Here is a 21,597-nt window from a genome sequence, read left to right as displayed (position 1 = left end):
GATCAGTACTGATTCCTTTCCCAAGCCCACATTTTCAATTATCTATTTCTGCTGAAATGTGATACATCGGTCTCAGTGACCTTTTATTCTTAAACTTCAGCTTTTTTATTATTATTATTACAGGCTTTGTGGCTCAGTTTGGAAAACAGCAATGCTTTGATCTTGAGATTTTCTGTAAGAATACTCTAAAATAAAGTTGTTACAGGAAAGATACAGAGGGCTGGATACAATTAAACTGTTCCCTTTAAACTGCTCATCTCTTCTGCAGTGTGCAGTAGGTTGGTGTTCCTTTCTAGTTATGCTGACTTAAAATTTCATTAATATTTTGTGAATTTTGCCTCTCAGATCCAGAAACAGAAACCAATCCTATCTGTGCAAATGACCAAGAAGTTAAATTCTACCCCATGACTACAATGCCTATAGTAAGATCAAGGAAGAAACGAGATTTTACAGGAAGTAAAGGTTAAATCAATCTGATATACGCGTTAGTGGCCACTGTAAGTTGTTGAATACTTTAAAGCCCTAAGGAGGCTGTTAAAAACAGTAACAAAACTCACATAGCAAGCTTTGTACCCATTTTTTCACATCTGCTGGTCATGGTTGTCTTTACTCTTTGAAATCTTTTTTAAAACTATTTCCTTAATTGAAAATTTGCTAAGGAAGAGTCATTGCTATGTCCAAAACAAAGTACTGCCATTATTTTTTTCTATCCCTTATCTAATGGATTGGAATGAACAAGATAGCTCTTTTAGATCTGTGGTTTAAAGAACAGCTGGATTATCTGTGCCTTGCTCTATTCCTTTCCTGGATGCTGGATTCACTGAAGTTTCTTATTCTGGAGCTGCTGCTGGACCTTTCTGAAAGACAAAGCTGAAGACCTCCAGTTCTGTTTGCACTGATCCAAAATAGAATACAACTTTTGCTTTACCATGTTTCATGTTCCCAATCAAACTGCAGTTCAGACAGCAGAACTAGCAAGCTCTCCATAATTTTTTTCAACTTCAAACTAAATAATAATCTCAGAGCATATGTGGCATTTTACGTTGTCTCAATGTCTTGAAGTTCAAGACACACAGTAACCTTGCATGGCTAGTCATGGTACAAGAGAAGGCCAAGGTTTCTGACAGGGGAATCCTTTCCTCAGAAATGGAAGAGGTTACATTTGCCAGACACAGCTGAAGACTAACAGACTCCATATTGATTCTCTAGGACTCCAACTAAGGTTCAAGAGTTCAGAAAATCTTGATATTTTCTAAATACAGGTCTGGTGCAGGTTGGAGAGTGCTTAAATGCTGGGAATAAAAGAACGCTACATGTCCTGGAGGTGCCCAGGGGAGTAGAGATGCAACACTCATAGTCCTTTGTGTCCTTTGAAAGGGAGGGAAAATTAAATACTTACTGTTTAAATTCAACAAATTGTTGTGAAATTTTATGCATCTTATTTGAACCTCTTCTAAACTGTCATTGATATTTTCAAGCTCCTTTGTTACCCTTATAGCTAAATGACTGTATGAGGATGACACTGGGGAAAAATAGATTCCTGTTCTTCTGCGTTGAGTGCTCCAGTGGGATTTTGAGATAATTTATTAAACAAAAAATACACAGAGAAAATTTGCAGGGTCAGTGGAGAGCAATTACAGTCTCATACTCTGTCTATCTCTATCATCATTATTCCTAATAGTCTGTATTTACATTTCTAAGACATCATTTCTAGACTGTATCTAAAGGGGGAGGAGTAGCTCTTCTTCAGAACTCAGAGCATTTGGATTTAATGCTGTGTTTTCGCTGGACATAGAATTCAAACCTGAAGGAAGCTCATGATGCAAATGTGTTTGTGAATGTTTCTCAGTCCCAGATACTGTAGTTACATCCTTCTGTGCTCCTTTTTCCTTCCCTTCCCCCCTCCCCCTTCACTCCCCAGGTTTACATGTGGTGGAAGGAAAAGAAATCAAAACATAGCAGAGCTTTTCATCTGAAACTCAACTTCCTGTATCGTCCAATGTATTATTTCACTTGCTTGTTGCTTCCTGTCTAACCTCACTGTCATGTCCTCATGTGGGACTTACTGTGCCCCTATAAATATAAAATCCATTTTGGACACTGTCACCTGTAAGTTAAGAAATTCTGTCTGCCTCTCCTGCAAGAAATGTAGATCATAACAAGAGATGTGAGAACAACCCTGAGGGAAATTGTTCATGCCTGGGAACTGAAGGAAGGTCCTCTGAAAGGATGTGGCTTTGAGACATGGGCAGATGCAGTGAGGATCAGGAACACAACTACTGTACCTTAAAAACATGTTTCTGTAGTGGCACATCTTCAATAAGCATAATTAATGCTATTAACTTCAAATAAATGTTGTAGACTGCTTTTCCTGATGCTCTGGCTGCCTGGATGAAAGAGGTAATGCTGTGTTTGTTTCATTCTTCATTATGTGTCCACGTTTCCCGCAAACTAAGAAAGTTAAAGCTTTATTTCCAATTGGTTCCAGTTTAGAACAATCACAGCTAATGCTAACCTGTGCTCCTATAATTCAGACACAAGCACGTAATTGTCTTGGCAGGATCAGTTTGTTGTGCAGCCTGAATTTTGGAAATCTTAAGCCTTACACTGAAGGCAGAAAGCACTGCAATTGCTCATGGCTTGCAGCACTGGGTCATTAATACTGCCATGATGCCAAGCACCTTTTCATTGTCACCATTGCCAAGAGTGCTTCCTCTGTCATCCGCCTTCACAAATTGTTTGTGATAACTGTTGTGAAGATGAGAACACTGAATGAATTAGTAATCACACACAGATTTAAAAAGCACTATCATCACATTTTCAGCAATACAGTGATGAATCAATGTTATACTTTTCTGGTCATTGCAGAAATGTTTAGTGCTCCTATTTAGTGCTTTGCTTTCCCTCCATGTAGCATGAGAACATTACATCTGTAGCACTGATAAATAAAATGAAGTCTCAGTGCAAGAGAAGGTCTCAGCATGAGTTCTCTTTAGCTGGTTTATGAAATTTCATAGATCTTTGTTATGTGTGAGTTCTACAAAACATTTCTACAAATCACATTTCAATTCAGAAGACAAACAGTGCAAACGTGTAGCTCAGCACTTTCCAGATTGCACACATTTACAAGAAAAAATATGATGAAAACTTAAGATAGTGTCTGAGTTCATTTCATGCGGTACATCATGCCTTCTCATTTGCATTATTTTTTCTCATAACTAATTTAGATTAGTTGTTGAAATACGCAAAGGTGAAACACAAGTATCTAGATTTTGTTTCAGCCAGGAGGCTGTACTATCTCATCTGTTTCAGTTGGGGATGGCAGAGCACTTATATATGAAGAGGTACTCTCACTCATGCTCACCTTACAGAGTTCTTTGTAGGCAGATTAGCTGAGTGGCTGAGTAGTCAGGTAGCTGAGTGGCTCAGTATCAGAAGTAACCAACTGTACTCTCCTGTTGTCAGCTTTTCCCTGAAGCTGAAACACACTTTATTTTCAAATGCTTCAGAGCATCTGAAAACAAACTTTCAAGATACTACTTTCCAGTCCTGTCCTCATTTTAATTTCCCAGTTGGAAGGTCTGAGTCTACCTTCCTTCCCTCCAGGTTTTGGTTCCTCTTTTCTCCCAACAGCCAGGGTACCAAGGAAGAAAAAAATATTGGTGTTTTCCAGTTCATTATGCAAAATGACAATTTTTTGCATCCTTTTTGACGAAGCATTCGTAAAGATTGCATAGGTTTTCTTTACCTCTGAGGGATCAGTACACCTAATGGACACCCTGGTTTTCCAGTTGCAGACCTCTCTTTCAGAGGAATAACTATCTTCTCTCTTTCCTACACACAATAGAGTTTCCACAGTGTGGGAATTTATTGAGTAACCCCAAACATTTAATTTCCACAGTCTTTAGTGCTCCTCAGCTTCCTTATCAACTTCTGTCACATCTGTGATCTACCAGAAGTGACTGAATATCTGCTTGCAGTTCCTTTATGAAGTTGTTGACTATTGGGAAAGATCCACAAGGAAGACAAATCAGCAATTTTCCTGCTGACAGAAACTTGAAATCTCTCTTCGCTTTTTTCTTTCCTATAATTCTATGTTTTTATCAGAATGTCATGAGTTACTAAATCAAATGCCTTTACGTACTGTGTCTATTATGTCAGTGCAGTTATATTTAATCATTAGATCTGTCATCTTATTGAAGAATGAAATCATATTTGCTTGACAAGATTTTTGTTATCCACAAGATTGTGCTGAGCAATACTAAGTACATTTTTATAATTTAATTTTTTTAATCAAATTCTTACATTCATTTTACTGGTATTTTACCTGCAATTTATGTCTGTCTGGGATATGAAAATGATGCTACAGGGATGAGAAAACAGGAGGTTATAATTTTCTGTCCATCATTTGATAGTTTGTTTTGCACAATGCTGTCCTATGTGGTTTCGATCTCACCAATAAGAATTTCAAGGGGTTTATTTATTTATTTATTTATTTGTTTGTTTGTTTATTTTTACTAGCTTCAAAATATAAAAAAATACTTCACCTAAAGTAGGTAAAGAGAGATAGAAGAATAAATTTATCACCTTTTGTCTTCAGGTGAAGTACAATGAATCAAAATGTTAATATTCCAGATTTGCTCTATTTATAAGTTGCAAAGAAAATCCCATACTTGAATTATTAATAATATTTATTTTCGTTTATTTATTTAGAAGTCTTAATATAGCAGAGTTTCATGAAAGTGACTGTGTTTTCAGTCAAATATATGTGTTGAACATGTCCCATGCCCACTGCCCTGTGGTGCAGAGCCTGTTCCTAACCCCCAGCTGCACCTCCCCTGGCGCAGCTCCATGCAGTTCCCTCGGGCCTTAATCAAAACTTCAGACATTCATAAGACCCTGAGATGATTAATCCATGCTTTAAAAATTCACATTAATTTTCTTCAAAGTTTTAAAAACACTGCCTGACAATTTCAACAGTGGACCTTCAAATATTTTGTTGTGAGAAGTGGGGAATGTGAGTTCCCATTCACTCCTACATGTCATTCATGACCATAGATGAGTGACCTTCTCAGAGCTTTTTTCTAAGGGATAGAAACATTTGGAGCTCTTTCATTTTTCCTCATATAGAAATTATTCCATAGCTTTGATTGCTCTTGGCTTTCTTTGCATATTTTCTACTTCTTTCCTTGAGGAGGAAAAAATCAGAACAACACATAATGCAATACAAACATGCTTCATGTGCCAGTGAAAGAAGACTGGCAGAGGATTATTATTCTACTTGTTCTCTGTTCCTTTCTTCAGTTTTCCTAATGTTTTATTTAACTTTTTGACGGACCCTGAGAATAGCACTGAGATCTTAATGGAATTGTCAACAGTAACTCAAAGATTGCTTTTTCTGCATGCTGATAGTTCATTTAGAGCCCATCACGTTATGTGTGGTTAAGAATGGTTTTAACCAAGTGTAATGCTTTGAATTTATCAGCATCTCAGCTGCTGTTTTTTTGTTGTAGTTGTTTTGTTTTTGTTTTTTGTTTTGCCAGTATTGTGAGCCATCTGCAACACTTCACAGTTGAATTCTGTTTTATTGCCTTAAATAATAACATATCATCAACAAATTTAATTACCTCATTTTTCCATGTGACTTATGTAGGATGACGTGAGTTCCAGCATGAATTCTTTCGAAGAATTACAAAGTACAAAGGCCATCTATTAACCTAATGATTTATGTTATACAATGAGGTAAATACACTTCTTAATAGGCAGACAATACACGGTCTCTTCCTTTCCCTGTGATTTTTCATAAACTTTTAGATTTTTTATTTTGCTTTTAGTCGTTGTCTGTGGACTCAGATGAAAGAATATCAAGAGGATGTCACTAAATGTTTCTGAAGATCCTGCTTTTTTACTTCAGTGACTGTTGCATAGATGCTATTTTTGCATAATAATCTATTCTGCTCTGCATCGAGGCCAGATCTTGTTTACCACTCAGTGGGGAGCTTCTGGTCTTTCATGTCATGTCATCTTTAGGCTTTCTCATCATCTGCTCCACAGACAACATTTTTCTTTCATCCTATACTCTCTACTTGCACTTATCACAGAATGAGAAGTCTCTAAGTCATGGCTTCCCACGATGTGCTTCAGTAGTGTGTTGCAAAATCAATTGTGCTTTTACATTGTTTCTTTTGTTTGCTTCATTAGCTCCACTGTAGCAAAGATGAGAATTTCTCCATCCTCACCACCACCGAGAATGAAAGTCAGCCCTTTCTACTGAACACCGGTAAGGAAGGACTGCATAATGAAGGACTTTTCAGAAAGAACATGTTGATGGCCTCTTTTACAGCTAATTGGTAGTCGGTATTATTTTCCTTTTCCCAAGCCTCTTGAACTGTGTAGAGTAGCTTTGTATTTAAACAAGGGATCTGATGTGCTAACAACCATATCTCAGCTTTAACGTCTGTTTTGAAATTTACATACACAGTTTCCTCTTTTCATTTGTGGCCAGTCCTTAGCCATTATGTTTTTTTGTTTGTTTGTTTGTTTGTTCTTGTTTTTTTTCCCCCAGGCATGATGCCATGTCTGTGACTGAAGTCCAGAAGTGGTGTGCTTCATCTGGCCCCTAAGACTCTCCCAGCACAGAAAAGAGAACATACTCAATGGGAGTTCTCAGCCACAAGATTTCTCACTCTCCTTGGGATGGCTGGAGGGGGGGGTTGATATTAATGGTTTTGTTCCTTCTCTGTCACCATCTTGTGGTATTTAAAGATCAGGAATGACTGCAAGATTCTTGCCTGCAGGATTCTCCCCATCCCATTGGCTGCTGCAGGTAAAAAGTTGCATGGCAACCAGGAATCAGAGTACAAGAATTAAAGATTAGAATCATAGGTTTTAGTTGGATGGGACTTTTAAAGGTCATCTAGCCCAATTCCCTGGCAATGAAGCAGCACTGTTCTGCATTGTGATCTCATCACTGCATTCCAGTCAGTATGGTGCCTAGACACACACTGGGGCAGCTGGGACCCAGCATGGCAGGATGCTGCTCCTCCTAAGGATACAGAAAGAATGGAGTGCACTGGAAACAGTGAGGGTCACCATGCAGCCTTCAGAATACTTATGCTACTGACTGAGGCCTGACATGGGCATTGTGCTGTTGGTCCTGTGCTTCTCCTAAATCCCTCTGCAAAACTTTGGGAGTTCACATCATTTACTGTCAATAATTACCCACCAAAATCTTCATATTTGGCACTTGTGTCATACAAGAGATGAAGGACGCTCCAGCTGAGATAATTTTTGTAGTGTTTCCTTGGGATATCTGCTGAAGGCAGAGCCTTTTTCCTTGAAAAAACCTATAGCAAATGTTTGCTCCAGATGTGTGGGGTTGCCCAGCAGCACTATGATAACTGAAATCCATGGGTTCTCTCCCTTAGCACAGTTCACCTCTGGCTCTCCAAAGTTTGCAGCTCCTTGTGTTAAACTGTGAGCTCCTGTGCTTAGTATATTCAGGTTTATTCTCAGCTCTTCTCTCACCTTCAGTCAATGGCATGCAAAGCTCTGCCTTCAGTCTCTGAGCACTTTTATGAATGGGGTGTGTGCAGTTATAGAAGCTGGTGTTAGACATTGCCAGCTGGCTGGTTTTTAACTGGGAAACTTTTTGGAGAGAGAGAGGTACTGCTGAATGATTCATAAGCTCTCCAAAAGAAAGCTGGACAAAAATATTTTGAAAAGAGAAAAAAAGAAAAAGGAAAAAAACAACAACAATAACAAAAACAATAACAATGAGAATGGTTTTTATTCTTTCTTCTACCTTTTGGGAAAAAAGAAATGTACCTCTTGGGTCAAGAGAGCACTAGAGACCTTTATACCATGTCTGTTCTCATTCAGCTGACGCAGATAAAAGAGATGGATTAGGCTCTGCCTCATCATTTTCTACATCTCTGATTTATTTGGCTCAGAGAACATCTACAAACTGCCAGAGTTGTCAGACAAAATATTGCATAGTTCATATACTTTTCTGCAGATCAGCAGGAAGGGATTTGGGGTTTCTGATGACAGCTTCTCAGCATCAGCTGTGTGTCCATGAGCTGTGTCCTGGCACCCAAGGGACAAACCACATTTTGGGGTACACCAAACACAGCATAGCCAACTGGTCAAAGTAGGTGACGTTTCTGCTATATTTAGTGCTGGTGTGGCTTCACACCAAGTATTGTGTGCACTACTGGTAGTAGTCTTTTTTTTATGGCAACTGATGACAGGACTTGCAGGAACAGCATGAAGATACACTGGGGAAGGTTCCGTCTGGACATTAGGAAAAATTTCTGTGAGAATGATCAAATATTGAAACAGATGTCCTGTAGAGTGATTGATGCCCATGTCTGTCATCATTCAAAAGACATTTAGGTATTTTGTTAGCCCTGAAGTGAATGGGTAGTTGGACCTGATGGTCTTTGTAGGTCTCTTCCAACTATTCTATTCTATTCTATTCTATTCTATTCTATTCTATTCTATTCTATTCTATTCTATTCTATTCTATTCTATTCTATTCTATTCTATTCTATTCTATTCTATTCTATTCTATTCTGTTCTGTTCTGTTCTGTTCTGTTCTGTTCTGTTCTGTTCTGTAGTTCTGTTCTCCCCCTCTGAGAGAGAGCTGGAAAGGAGCATCAGGGAAGTGTGCACAGCTACAGAAACTGATGTCATAAATTGCCAGCTGGCTGGATTTTAGCTCGGAAACATTTCTGAGAGAGAGAGGTAATTCTGAATGATGAATGATTCATAAGCTGTCCAAAGGGAAGCTGGCCAAAATATAAAAAGTAAAGTTAAAAAAATAAAGAAGAAGAATGCTTTTTATTCTTTATTCTGGCTTTTGGGGGAAAGAAATTGCACCTCCCAGGTCAAAAGAACACTAGAGACCTTTTTACAGAGTCTGTTCCCATTCAGCTGACACAGATGAAGGAGATGAATTAGGCTCTGCCTCGTCGTCTTTGTCCATTCGTAGAGACCTCTTATGCCATAAGTACGAACATCCACTAGAGGGACAAAAGTAATGTGCATTTGTAGTTTGGCAGCACATGACAAGAGTGGGAAGTTTTGTCTACCCCTCCATCTGCTGTGGGTCACTTTGAATGATGGGGGAACAGGGCAGACAAAAGTATAGCAGAACACATTTTCCTCTCACTTCTTTCCAGAACTGTCAGAGATAACGTTACGACAAATAATCATGATAACAAGTTACAAATACCCAAAATATTTTTCTTACAGCTGTGTTGAGGACTCTGTTTGTTGCTGTTTCTCATCTCCTAGTTTCCTGAATAATGTACTGTATTATATCCTCATATATTATCAAAACACAGATTAAATTGTGTATTTTTAATTTTATTTTTTTTATATCTACACCACTAAAAAACTCTTTCAATAATGCAGAGGTTTTCATGATTACTGAAAAATCCAAATTATTAACAAATTCCAGAACAAAATAGAAATATTAATGGACTTTGTGCTTAGAGAGATTCAAGAAAAGTTTCTGGAAAGACATAAAGGACAGATGTGGAATATATTATCACATCTCATTCATGGTACATGAGTGATGAGCCACCCTGAAAGGCTTGGGCATTTTGGAATGTGGTACCACAGCAGCTGTCATAATTAATTATACTTCTTGTCTTGGGCTCTCACAAAGTGTCTTAAAAATGTTACCTTCAAAGTGTTGCTTAATTAATCTAATGGGAATTTCAGGCATTGTAATCTACTTGAAGAGGTATAATAAAGCGTCTCTTAACAAGGTTTGAAGAAGATTGGATTATCATGGAAATTGAAAACTCCATGTCATAAGCAGTATGTCATGTTTTTATGCAGGGTACTATAAATCTTAGATATAAGCACGACCCCATTGAAAACTGTCCTTGAATCTCTCAATGTGACCAGTATTTATTTTTTCCTGATAAAAATTACCATGCAAGCAAGTTACTGAAAGGAAACCTGAATTGTGAGTTCACAGAGGTCTGATGGAATAGAGCATACACATGTTCTGTCTCCATGGTTAAGTATGAGATTGCTGACCCCATAGGAAGAAGAACAGCGCACCTTTTGCTTATAGCCAAGTCCCTTGGTTAAAGAACTTGTACAAGGGTGGGTGTCATGATGCCCATACCCTGACTGCTGCAGCATTTGTACCTCCCCATGGAAAGATTCCTTCACATTTCTATAGAATCAGATCTTGGATCCCCGTTTGGTAAATGTTAGGATGGGCTCGTTCCAGCTAGCACCTATATTTAGGATTGACAGAAAGCAGATATGCCAACATTTGCCTCAGCAGACTAGAGGTGTTGTGAGATGAAAAAGTTTACCACAAAGATATTTGGAAATGTTCTACAAATCCCAACCTTGAGCAAACTACGATGGTAGAACATTGGGCCATATGGACCCAGAGTTGTCTGCTAACCTCAGCTATCATGTGATCCTTTTCTTTTTGGTCTCTCTAAATCTACACTGCTCTGACTAACCTTCTCTTCAGCCTTTCAGCTTTTGCGGAAAAGTGTCCTGACAGAACACTGCAGAACCAACTTTGGGGAATAGAAGGTCCTGCAGGAGTCAAATGCAAACAGATCTGCTGATGTGGAATGATATATCTCTGCCCTTCAAAATACCAGACAAGCATGACAACAATTACTGGTGGCAAGGACCATTGCAGACTTATCCATGAGAAGGCCCCATTTTAGAACTTCATGTCTATAGAGGATATATTCAGTTCCTATAACTTCATATAACTTTAAGTACTAGAGGTTATATTCAGTTCAAAATGATGTCTAACACCCTGTATCTCTCTGTAAGAAGAGTCTAACGAATCATCATGGTATCTTGAAGCTGACAGAGCATCCATCCCAAAAGCAAGTCAGAGGTGATGCTACACTCTGTGGTGCATCCAGCTCATAATTGCTACAGCATGCAGGGAGATTATTGAAACTTAGATTGACTATCAAGATTGACACATGTTTAATCAAAGAGGTTACTTTATGAAGAGCTGTCAAGGTTTCCTACAACTCATAATTTAGAAATATGATTATTAACATTAGCTTTTTATTTCCATGCTATTATAAAGCTAAACCTTCTCTGATATTTGAAGAGAAATATCACATAATAACTTTTCTTCTGAAATCCAAGAAACAGTGTTTTTCTGATATTTGCATTTTATCTATCCTGTAAATCACAAAATTCATTGCAATGAGAAGCAAACTTTTGAACGAAAGGTCTTATTTTTATTTTCAGTCGTACATCTTTGCTTATCTTCAGAAATAATCTTGGACTCACCATTCTCCATATTCTGCCAACAGATGTATTCAGGTGAAAATCTGGTCCTGCACTCATAAAAGAAGTCAGCACAGGGATTTGAATGCTTGGTGTGAGTAAAGTCTCTGTGATTCTCTTTATTCGGTGAACAGAGGTCAGTCACAGTAAGGTAAGGCACAACTCAAGCTCAGTGCCCACAGTGGAGGTAATGGCAGTGGCTGCTCTGCTTTGAGAATTGTCTTGGGGAGAAATCTAATACATTTTGGCTCTGAAAAAGAGAGTAGAGTCATAGAATCATAGAATTATTAAAGTTGGAAAGACCACTAAGTTAATCTAGTCCAACCCATGCCTATTGTCACTCTATTAGAGTAGGGTAACCCTGATTGGATTTTTCATTGAAAGTAACATTGGCTTTTGCAACCTTCTCCATCAAGTTCTCCATCACTTCTTTATTCAAGTAATGGTCTCCTTGACTATTTCCTCAAGCACAGCAACATGGCTTTCCCCCAAAAAAACATCTTACCTTGCTTGAAAAGTCTCACCTTGTCCTTTTACGCAATTTTCCCTGAAGCCTCAATTTCACATGACATCTAGAAGAAATCTGCTAAGAAATCTGCTGTGAGAGAGAACTGGCAAGGACTATTTTATGAGAACTTTCCATCATTCCTGTGCTCTACACACAGCATGCTTACAATCCACACTGTGCATAAAGAAGCAAAACCCTACTTCAGAAAAGCAAATAGGAGATAACATATTTAATTAATAACAGTACATTATAGGCTCTCACAGCATTATTGAGGGTTGACTTAGCTTCCCCCATCTGCTCTGTGAGCAGCAGAGAAGCACAGGTTTGTGCAGGTGCACCTATACCTTTACAGAGTTACCTCTGCATTCACTAATATGATGCTGGAGAAAGTATCAAACATATTGGCTCAGGAGTCATTTTAAGATGACTTTGCCATTAGAGACTTGGATTCAGAAAGGCTTGTTAATGGGATATGTTGAATTACGTTACACTGAACAAATAGGAAGTGTTTTCTTTCCATTGAAAAACTTTTTCTCCAACACTGAAGATGTTTTACCTCATATTTCTCAATTGCTAATGCACTGCAAACCAGATGTGGCAAAGTTTCACTTTCTGCATAAACTCACTTTGATTCTGGAAAAGTTCCATGTACTAATAAGGGTATCCTTTAAACTTGCAGCAGAAAACTTAATAAAACCCAATAATCTGTGGAGTTATGAGGTAGAGATTTGAAGTATTTTCTTAATTAGTATATTAATAAACCTCAAAGTCTGTGGTAGGTAACATTTCAATCTACCAAAATATATTTCCTCAATAGAGTCTGAAAGACCTCCCATACCAATGGAAGTACTGTGAACTCATAATTAATGTTAGCAATGGACAACATGCAACAGAAAAACTGTTTAGGCTTTAAATAATCTTGTTAATAGTAGGTCAAACACAGGGTGTAATGTGAGCACAAACATAAATCTAAATGACACAGCAACAAACAGAAGAAACTGCAATATGAAAGACTCGGACTAACAACATCCCTCATTCCTGGAGGGGGAGAGGGAGGTGCTGGGCTCTGTTCCTAGGAACTGATGGGAATGGCACAGAGTTGGAAGAGGAGGGTCAGATTGGGCACTAGGAGATGTTTTCTTAGTGTGAAGGTGGTCAGACACTGGAATAGGCTTCCTAAAGAGGCAGTTGATACCCTGCTCTTGTCAGTGTCCACAGGGAATTTGGAAATGCCCTCAGTAACAAGCTTCAACTTCTGGTTAACTCTGAGATGGACAGGAGTTGGACTTGATGACCTTTGAAGGTCCATTCCAACATTCTACTTAGCAGGTTGAGGGAGGTGATTCTGCCCCTCTACTTTTCTCTTGTGAGAACCCATCTGGAGTACTGTGACCAGTTCTGGAGCCCCAACACAAGGACATGGAGCTGTTGGAGCAGGACCATAGGAAGGCCACAAATATGATCAGAGGGCTGGAGCCCCTCCCCTACGAGGACAGGTTGAGAGAGCTGGGGCTCTTCAGCCTGGAGAAGAGAAGGCACCAAGGAGACCTCATAGCAGCATTCCAGTACCTGAAAGGGCCTACCAGAAAGCTGGGAAGGGACTTTTTACAAGAACATATAGTGAAAAGACAAGGGAAAATGGTTTTAATCTGGAAAAGTGTGTATTTAGACTAGATATTAGGAAGAAATGCTTCACTGTGAGGATGGTGAGACACTGAAACAGGTTGCCCAGTGAGGTTGTGAACGTGCTCTCCCTGGAAGTATTCAAAGCCAGGCTGGATGGGGCTTTGAGCAATGTGTTCTAGTGGAAAGCATCCCTGCCTATAGCAGGGGGTTGGAACTACATGATCTTAAAGGTTCCTTCCAACCCAAACCATTCTATGACTCTATGATTCTATGATTCTGTGATTCTATGATTCTGATTCTATGATTCTATGATTCTATTCAATTCAGTTCAGTTCTGTTCCATTTTGTTCTGTTCCATTCCATTCCTCTTTTCCTGCAGCACACTGACACGTGCTACCTGCATCCAGCTAGTAGTGGTCTTTGCTGTAAAGATGGGAAAGATATTAAAGGCTTGGTGGAATGGATTGTTGATCTTACATGCAATAAAGCTCAAAAAGAGAACTTTCTCCATCAATCTGAGAGCTGCAACTGATTCTTGAATGGTTAAAGCTGTTGTGTAATAGCTGTGCAAATTGATATATGATACAAAATACGACTCATGGTTTCTTCCCAGTAGGCCAGATGCAAAGCCCACTGATGTCAGTGTAGCACAGGAGAGCTTCCATAACACACCTCTATATTTCTCCATTCATTAATCGACCTAGGGCAGCTGAGTCTCATGGCACATGGCTGTTAGGCACATCAAATAATTGCAGCACAATTTTCACAGGCAATACTTTCTGCAGTGCCTCACTGGCAGTGGCCCTCTTGAGTCCCTTGCTCCATCTGCATCCACTTGCACTGCTGCTGCATGTCAATGGCAGCAGAAACAGGAGCCCTGAAGATGTAGAAAACCTCTGTCAAATTCTTTGTGTCTGCACATTGGTTGTCAGTGCTGTGTTGACCACAAGTGTAAACTGGATTCAGGTTGAGTACACCCAGCTTGAAATGAAGATCCTTGAATTTTATGTGACATCTCTGCCTTTGTCTATTTGGCTTCTGGAAGATAACTGCTTCTAGTGCTTGAAATTTCACACACACAAAAAGAATGTGAATAAATATTAAGCTAGAGATGTTTTCTAACTAGAAAGCAACAAAAGCCTTCTTGTTTCATCTATCATGCTTTATTAGCTAGAAGCTTTGTATAATCCAATATTTACCTTTTGATAGAATGTTCACTTTGTGTTCGCATTTCTATATAGGTCACTTGTGCATTTTGAAAAGCATGGAGAACAAAATAATAAAATATATACAAAGGCAAAAACAAAACAAACAAAAAAAATCAAACAAGATCAATCAAATGAGAATACTTGCTTTCACATTTTGGCTTTTTTCTTATGAATTCCCTTCTGAATGTTACTTCAAAGAGATGAAACATTAACATTTGTGCAAAATCTCATTTGATAAGGGAATTCTTTTTTTCAATATTTTTCATGTCAGATTACATGGCGTCTCAAAAAGAGAAAAGAAAGTGCATTTCAAGCAAAATAAACTACATTACCTCTGTACACAGTAATTCAAGACCTTTGTATTGTAGACAGATGGCCGAGTGTGCATAAACATTACAAAGCAATAAGTAATATTTGGAGAAGATATTAAAAATACACTATAAAATATGTACGTTTTTGTAGTTCATAACTAAACTTTTCCACACATGTATTTGAAAAAATATGAATTTTTTTTTTGTATCTTCATCTCTCTTCAGAGTGAACTGCTGATAAAACTGGTCTGTAATATGAAACTGGTTCTCTCTGCAACCATTTTTATAGAAAGCAAATACTGTGCAGTCCTTTTAAAGATACTTTTAAAGTGCATTGTCATGGTAGCAGGTTGCCAAGTTTCCTGAATTGATTCCTGACTTCTAGACTGCCACCAACTGATCCTGAATGCACTTTCAGAACACTTAGAAGCACATGCTGATTTTAACTCCAGTAGGAAAAATCTCAGCTAGAAATCCCTTTCTGGAGTCTGATGCCCACCTATTATTCATAGGGATCTGCTTCTTGGAAAACAGATGGGTTCTCCTTTGAGACTGACCACTGAGTCAAGTGTTTTACAGTTGTTTACTACTTTTCAACTTAATCTCTAGTCCTCAGATTGTACATCACAGCTTACCTCTTCTCTTAAGAGCAATACAACACTGACGGGAGAAATGCTGCAGGCAGCATCTGTTAAGTTCAGAAGAATGTGAACTAGCATGTAATCTGCTGACAGACATACACTGAATAATTTTCAGCTAGACTATGCTGGTCACCTAGAGTTGGTCTGTGTGGTGAGGTGAGAGACAGGGCACTGTGGCTCATGCAAAGAGATGTGTCCAAAACAGGACAGAGTGGTTTTTGCAGTTGGTGACAGACTTTTCAGGCCCACAGAGGGGTTATGCTTAACTCTGTAATTAACATTTAGAGCCAGTAGGTCAGCCATTTCTACTTTTACTTAAACATACTTCTTTTTTTTTTCTTTTTTTTTCTCAGAATGCTTTCAACATTTTGGATGAGAAAACCTGTCCAGTAGGCATCTTATAATCCCTGTTCTCCTCCACATAGTTGAAACTGGTTTCACACCCACCTCCCACTAACACATAGAGGAATGGTGATGTGACCTGGAATAATGTTCTGTCCGACAATGGAGCTAGATGTCCTGGTACAAAGCCCAGGTTCATCTGTTTCAAAGCAACATATTGTAAGAACATAAGGAACTGATTTTTCTTGAAAAAACACAGCAGCATTTACTAAAAAGATGTTTGGCATATGATAGGAATTTTACCATGAAGTGTAATTAATTCATATTAAAATGGATTTTTATTTCAGTTCCCTTTAATTCATATCTACTTATGGTAAAACAGTCAAACGAATTATAGAAATTTTCTGAAGTACCTATTTCCAGAAACAAGCAATTAGGCACCTATGAAATGTGCTTTGGTTGTGATTTTAAGATAAAACTAGTGTCGGTTTCACTGGTAATCTTAGCATAAAGCAGGGTTGTGTTCAGTCTCTATTCTTAAAAGATTTTACAGGTACAGTGAGAGATTATGATGAAGCACAAAGAAGCCAGATAAATATAATTGTGGCAGCCAGAAATGATGGATTTCCCATCTTTTACCCCATCTGTGGCATGACTTAGATAAACACCCTACCTGGGTAGAGACTCATGGGTTAAACATAAATCCACATCCAGGTCCACTTATTTCAAGGTACTGAGACGTTCAAGGTGGTCTGCACAATAAAAATTTGGGTGTCCTCAAGAAACTGATAAAGAGAAGGAGTTAATTATTGGAGCTCTGTAACCTTAACCCTGGTCAACAGCACTCGGAGTGCCTGAAGTATGTTTTGGCAATGAAGGTCTCCTTTCAGTGATCCTGTAGGATTCTGCACCCACCTCTCATGTCTTTATGTTCTGCCTATGAAACTGCTTTCAGCCCCTGCTTGCAGGCAGAGTGATCAGGCTGAACACCATCACCTCCTCTAGGAACAGGAACAGGCTGGGAACTAAAAGGTCTTCCCGGAAGAGATGTGTGGGTACTCAACTGGTGCAGGGCCATCAGCTTTGAAGGAACAATCTGGCTTAATCTGTGCATAATGTGTACAGGCTTTGTGCAAGAAAAGATAGCAACCTGTATGAAAATGCTGTCATAAAAAAAAAAAAAAGAAATAAAATGGACTAAGTGCGGCACAAATATTTCAGTGCAAGTGCAGAAAGCTTTTAGGTTTGAATATAGTTTTGTAAATATTCTTTTGTGTCCTACCTTCTGCTGCCTTATTCCTCTTGGAAATGGTGATATGGTGATAGGAGAGGTCTCTATTGATTTACTGAAATATCACTGAATCACAGAATGGTTGGCCAGGATGGAGAGGGTAAGCTGCCCCCTTATCATCATGGTGCCTAGCACTCACAATAAGCCACATAGTTAACATTCAGGGGATTGCTTACTGCTCAGATAAGCACCACTGAACTTCTTGCCTTTAAAGAAGGCTGAGAAACTAAAAAACGAGCAAGAAGGGATATTATTTCTGTCTAACTGTGAATAAAAATGTAGTCATTCAATTTTGTAATGGAAACATTCATCCCATATAAGTCAAACTAAATGGGAGAATCAGGATCACATACATGTTTTCTTCTTAGAGGCTCTTCAAATTATTTTCTGTTTAAGACAAAGAAAAATTCATTAGCATACACAAAATTTTGAGTTTTTTCCTACATAGATGTTCATCATTACAGCTCTTATTTTTCAACATTTTTCTTGTTTAAAACTATTGTAGCCATGAAGGAAAATCACAAACATTTGAAATTTTCATACTTAACCATTTCCTAAAAGGCAATATTTGGAAACACTGCAACGCAGATAACCAGACCTGAAAGATTCTGAATGCTTTACTTGTTGTCAATCTTAGAAAACCTCTGTACTTCTTGATTCTCTGATTGTAATCTCTTTGATTATTTGCATTGATTTTCAAAATGGATGAGATATCATTTTAGAGCCAAACTGTACTGAATAACCCTGAAATAAAGCCAAAACAACTGAAAGCTGTGATTTACAGTGTCTTCATCTCCCACTACTTTCCATGAGAGCCAAGGGAATGTGGGAATCTCAAAAAATCAAACTTTTAGCAAATCCTCTATAATTTCTGTCCTGAAAAAGCAGTGATGTGACTCAAGATGACCATGTTATTTCATACTGATTCATGTGATGGCAGACAAGTATTTAATGACCTGTAACACTTCTGACCCCAGATGAAAAACCCACATCCTTGTAGTAAATAGTAACACTCCTACTATGCTGCACTCAGCAGCCTGACCAAGGGACTTTTTGTCACCCACCCACACACTGCAGCTGGTGGGATGTGACATGGTTGCCATTTGTAGGATAGGACAAAGAAGACCAAGAAAATAATGGAATCACAAAATGGCTTGGGTTGGAAGGGAGCTTAAAGCCCACCTAGCCCCAACCCGTGCCATGGGCAGGGCTGCCCTCACCAGCTCAGGCCGCCCAGGCCCCATCTAACCTGGCCTTGAGTGCCTGCAGGGATGGGGCACCACAGCTTCTCTGGGCAGCTGTGCCAGCACCTCATTGCCCTCAAAATAAAGAGTCATCTGGTTCAGGGGGATTTTCTCATGTTTACATCATTTATGCGATATCCCTCAGTCTCCAAGGAAAGTGGCATTTAGTTAAAACTGGTTTTCAGAGCCCTACAACGCAATGTTTCCCAAAGAGTGTGACCCCCGATGGCTCTTCCCAGCCCAGACAGGGGTATTTCTTAGGAGGAGGAAGCACTCAGGTGTGCATTTCTACAGTTGCCTGCCCCATGGCAGGGGCTTTATCTGCGGCTTTTGAAAATATATCGAGCACAAGCAACGCTGCAGACAGAGCTCCAGGTTCAAAGAGCTGGTGCCGCACATGTGCCAGCAAATATTGAAATAGCTCCAGATAAGGAGCTGGGCTTTTGCAGCACTGTAAAGTACATCATGTTTTTGAAACCAAGGTAATGAGACAAGTAGCAAGAAGCAGAAAAACCAATTACAGCTACAACTGTTTTGTTTTCATGCAAGGGTAGTTCAGAAAACTTTACTGAGGTCTCTCTTCCCTGACCTCAAATACTGCATGGAGTGTTTTTGTTATTGTAACAGGGATGACAAAGGAAAAATCCCAACTTCAGATTTGCTCTTTCCATGATATTAAAAAAAGAGTGCAAGGCTGTGAAATCCCTTTCAAAATACATTTATTTATTTATTTATTTATTTATTCTGCCATGTTATTTTTTTTCTCAGAATCACTGAACTTTCTTAAAGATGTGAGATTGGGGTTGGAGCTGTGGTGGGATTTAAGTAAAACAGAATATAATGAAAATGTGCATTGTAATTTTCCTCTATGGAATACTCTGCTAGAAATTCAGAGAAATTGTAGGTATCTTAGCTTCTGGTGGGAGGTTTATATTTTACATAAAGCTCCCTCTAAGGTTTTGCCTATCAGCTCTGAAAACAAAGTGAAGGAATACCAAGGAAATGAAGCAATGGCGCATCTGTGCGAACACTTGCAGCTGCATTTTTGGAAAGCACTTTCCAGATCAGAGCCAAAACCTTCTCTTCCATTTCCTCAGAGGAAGCACTAGCTCTGTTAGGAAGAAAAGGTTAAAACCCACAACACCCATTTAATTCCATGGTGCTGCGTCTTCATAACACCGACGTACTCAAAGCACTGTAGTTGCATTGAGTGCAGCCCTGAGGGAGCTGCAGCCAATGCTCTCCTCCATGTTTCCAATTTGTTCTCATCAGAGCCGTGTTTCATCCTTTCCCTTGTAAATACAAATTCAGAAATTTCTGAAATTTCTGCAGTCTCTCATAAAGAGTAATCTGTTGTTTGTTCCTGGTCAGGAGGGCACATGAAGCAGCACTGTCAGTGTCGCTGTGGTGGAGCATGCCACTGATTTGATTAGACTCCTATATGGCTGAAGAAAATATTAGTAAAAAAAATCTAAGGCTGGATAGATGCATTCTCCCCATTTGGAAATATCATAAGCAGCTGGGATCTTGACTGAACTATCTGAAACAGGCACTGGTCAGGCTGACCATCATGGATTGAGTCGGCCATCAAAAGCCTCACATGGAAGCTCCGAGGAAGCACCCTCCTGCTGAAAATTGCAGTTAATGAGGACCTCAGGCATCCCAGTGAAGTCAGGCAAGGAGGGAGGTGGGCTCAGGCTTAGCATGATCACACTGCACACGTATGACTTTTTCTACATTCACATCTCAAGCCTAACACAAAGTTTTTTTCCAGATTTCATTTTTCTTTTGCCATGGTAAGAAAAGATGGATTACTGTCAAAGAGGATGAGGGCCATTAAAAACTCAATATTCCACTACGGGGATTGTTTTATGGCTTCATTTGCAGCAGCTTGCTTTATCACGCGTGCAGCTTCATTCTCTGTCCTATAGCCCACATGCTTTGAGAGTTATCAGCAGAACTCTGTGCTCTTGTTTCCAGGATGGCTGGTGCCTGACACAATATCTGCAGACGGGTGCATGCTGTAAAAGGAGGCCTGACTTGTCAGGCCGCCAGCCAGCTCTGTCCCTCTGTCTCCACAGATTTCTGTGAAGATAGAAGGAGAAAAATGATGGGTTGGAGACCAGTCCTTGCATTGCTAATGGTTTCTACTGCATAACTAGAATGTTTCACAAAGCACTACTGCATGATAAATGGCTGTGCTTCATTTTCTGTTTGTCCTTAGCCAAGCCCAGCTAAACTTTATGTGGTACATAATCATAGAATTGCAGAATGGCTTGGGTTGGAATGGAGCTTAAAGCCCACCCAGCCCCAACCCGTGCCATGGGCAAGACTGCCCCCAGCAGCTCAGGCTGCCCAGGGCCCCATCCAACCTGGCCTTGAGCACCTCCAGGGATGGGGCACCACAGCTTCTCTGGGCAGCTGTGCCAGAGCTTCAGTGCCATCTCAGTGAAAAATCTCCCTCTGACATCTAATTTCAACGTCCCCTCTTTTAGTTTAAAACTTGTCCTAGCACTAATTGTCTATGCAAAAAATCACTCTTCCTCCTGTTTATAAAGTTCCCCTCAAGAATTTGAAGGCCACAATCTCAGGTGATGAAACATGTTCACTATCTTGCATCTTGAAGGCAAGAAGAGCAAAGTAGTGAAGCCTAGAAAATGGCATACTCTCTCCCCTGTAACATGGCAAAAACATTTGAGAACTGTAAACATATTCCAACTCACATTTATTCACATTACTGCTTTCACATTGATGTGGTGCAAGACAATGCACATTTCAGATGGGGCTACCAACACACCCCAGTAAACTCTTGATATCTTTTACACCATTAATTAATACTGTACTCATAACATTAATAAATACTTGAAAAGTCTGTAAATGACCTACAATGAACTCTTCTGTAAAAGTGTTTACCTTAGTTAAAAAGATTTATTTTGGTGTCAAAAAACGTCCTGCCAAGAACTGCTGGATGCAACTGTTCTGACAAATTTTATGGACTCGTATGGACTTTGTCACTGCTATAAATATGTCTGAGTTTGGTGCTGAGCAGAAGGAGCTGAAGAACCATCAGAGGCAAACTAGATTTGATCTTGAGACCCCCACTTCACTCCTGTTAAAAGCATCA

This window comes from Cyrtonyx montezumae, unplaced genomic scaffold (genome assembly GCF_038088225.1).
Source record: "Cyrtonyx montezumae isolate F1298 unplaced genomic scaffold, pur_monq_1.0 scaffold_3, whole genome shotgun sequence".
Taxonomy (NCBI): domain Eukaryota; kingdom Metazoa; phylum Chordata; class Aves; order Galliformes; family Odontophoridae; genus Cyrtonyx; species Cyrtonyx montezumae.
This window is presented reverse-complemented; position numbering follows the sequence as displayed.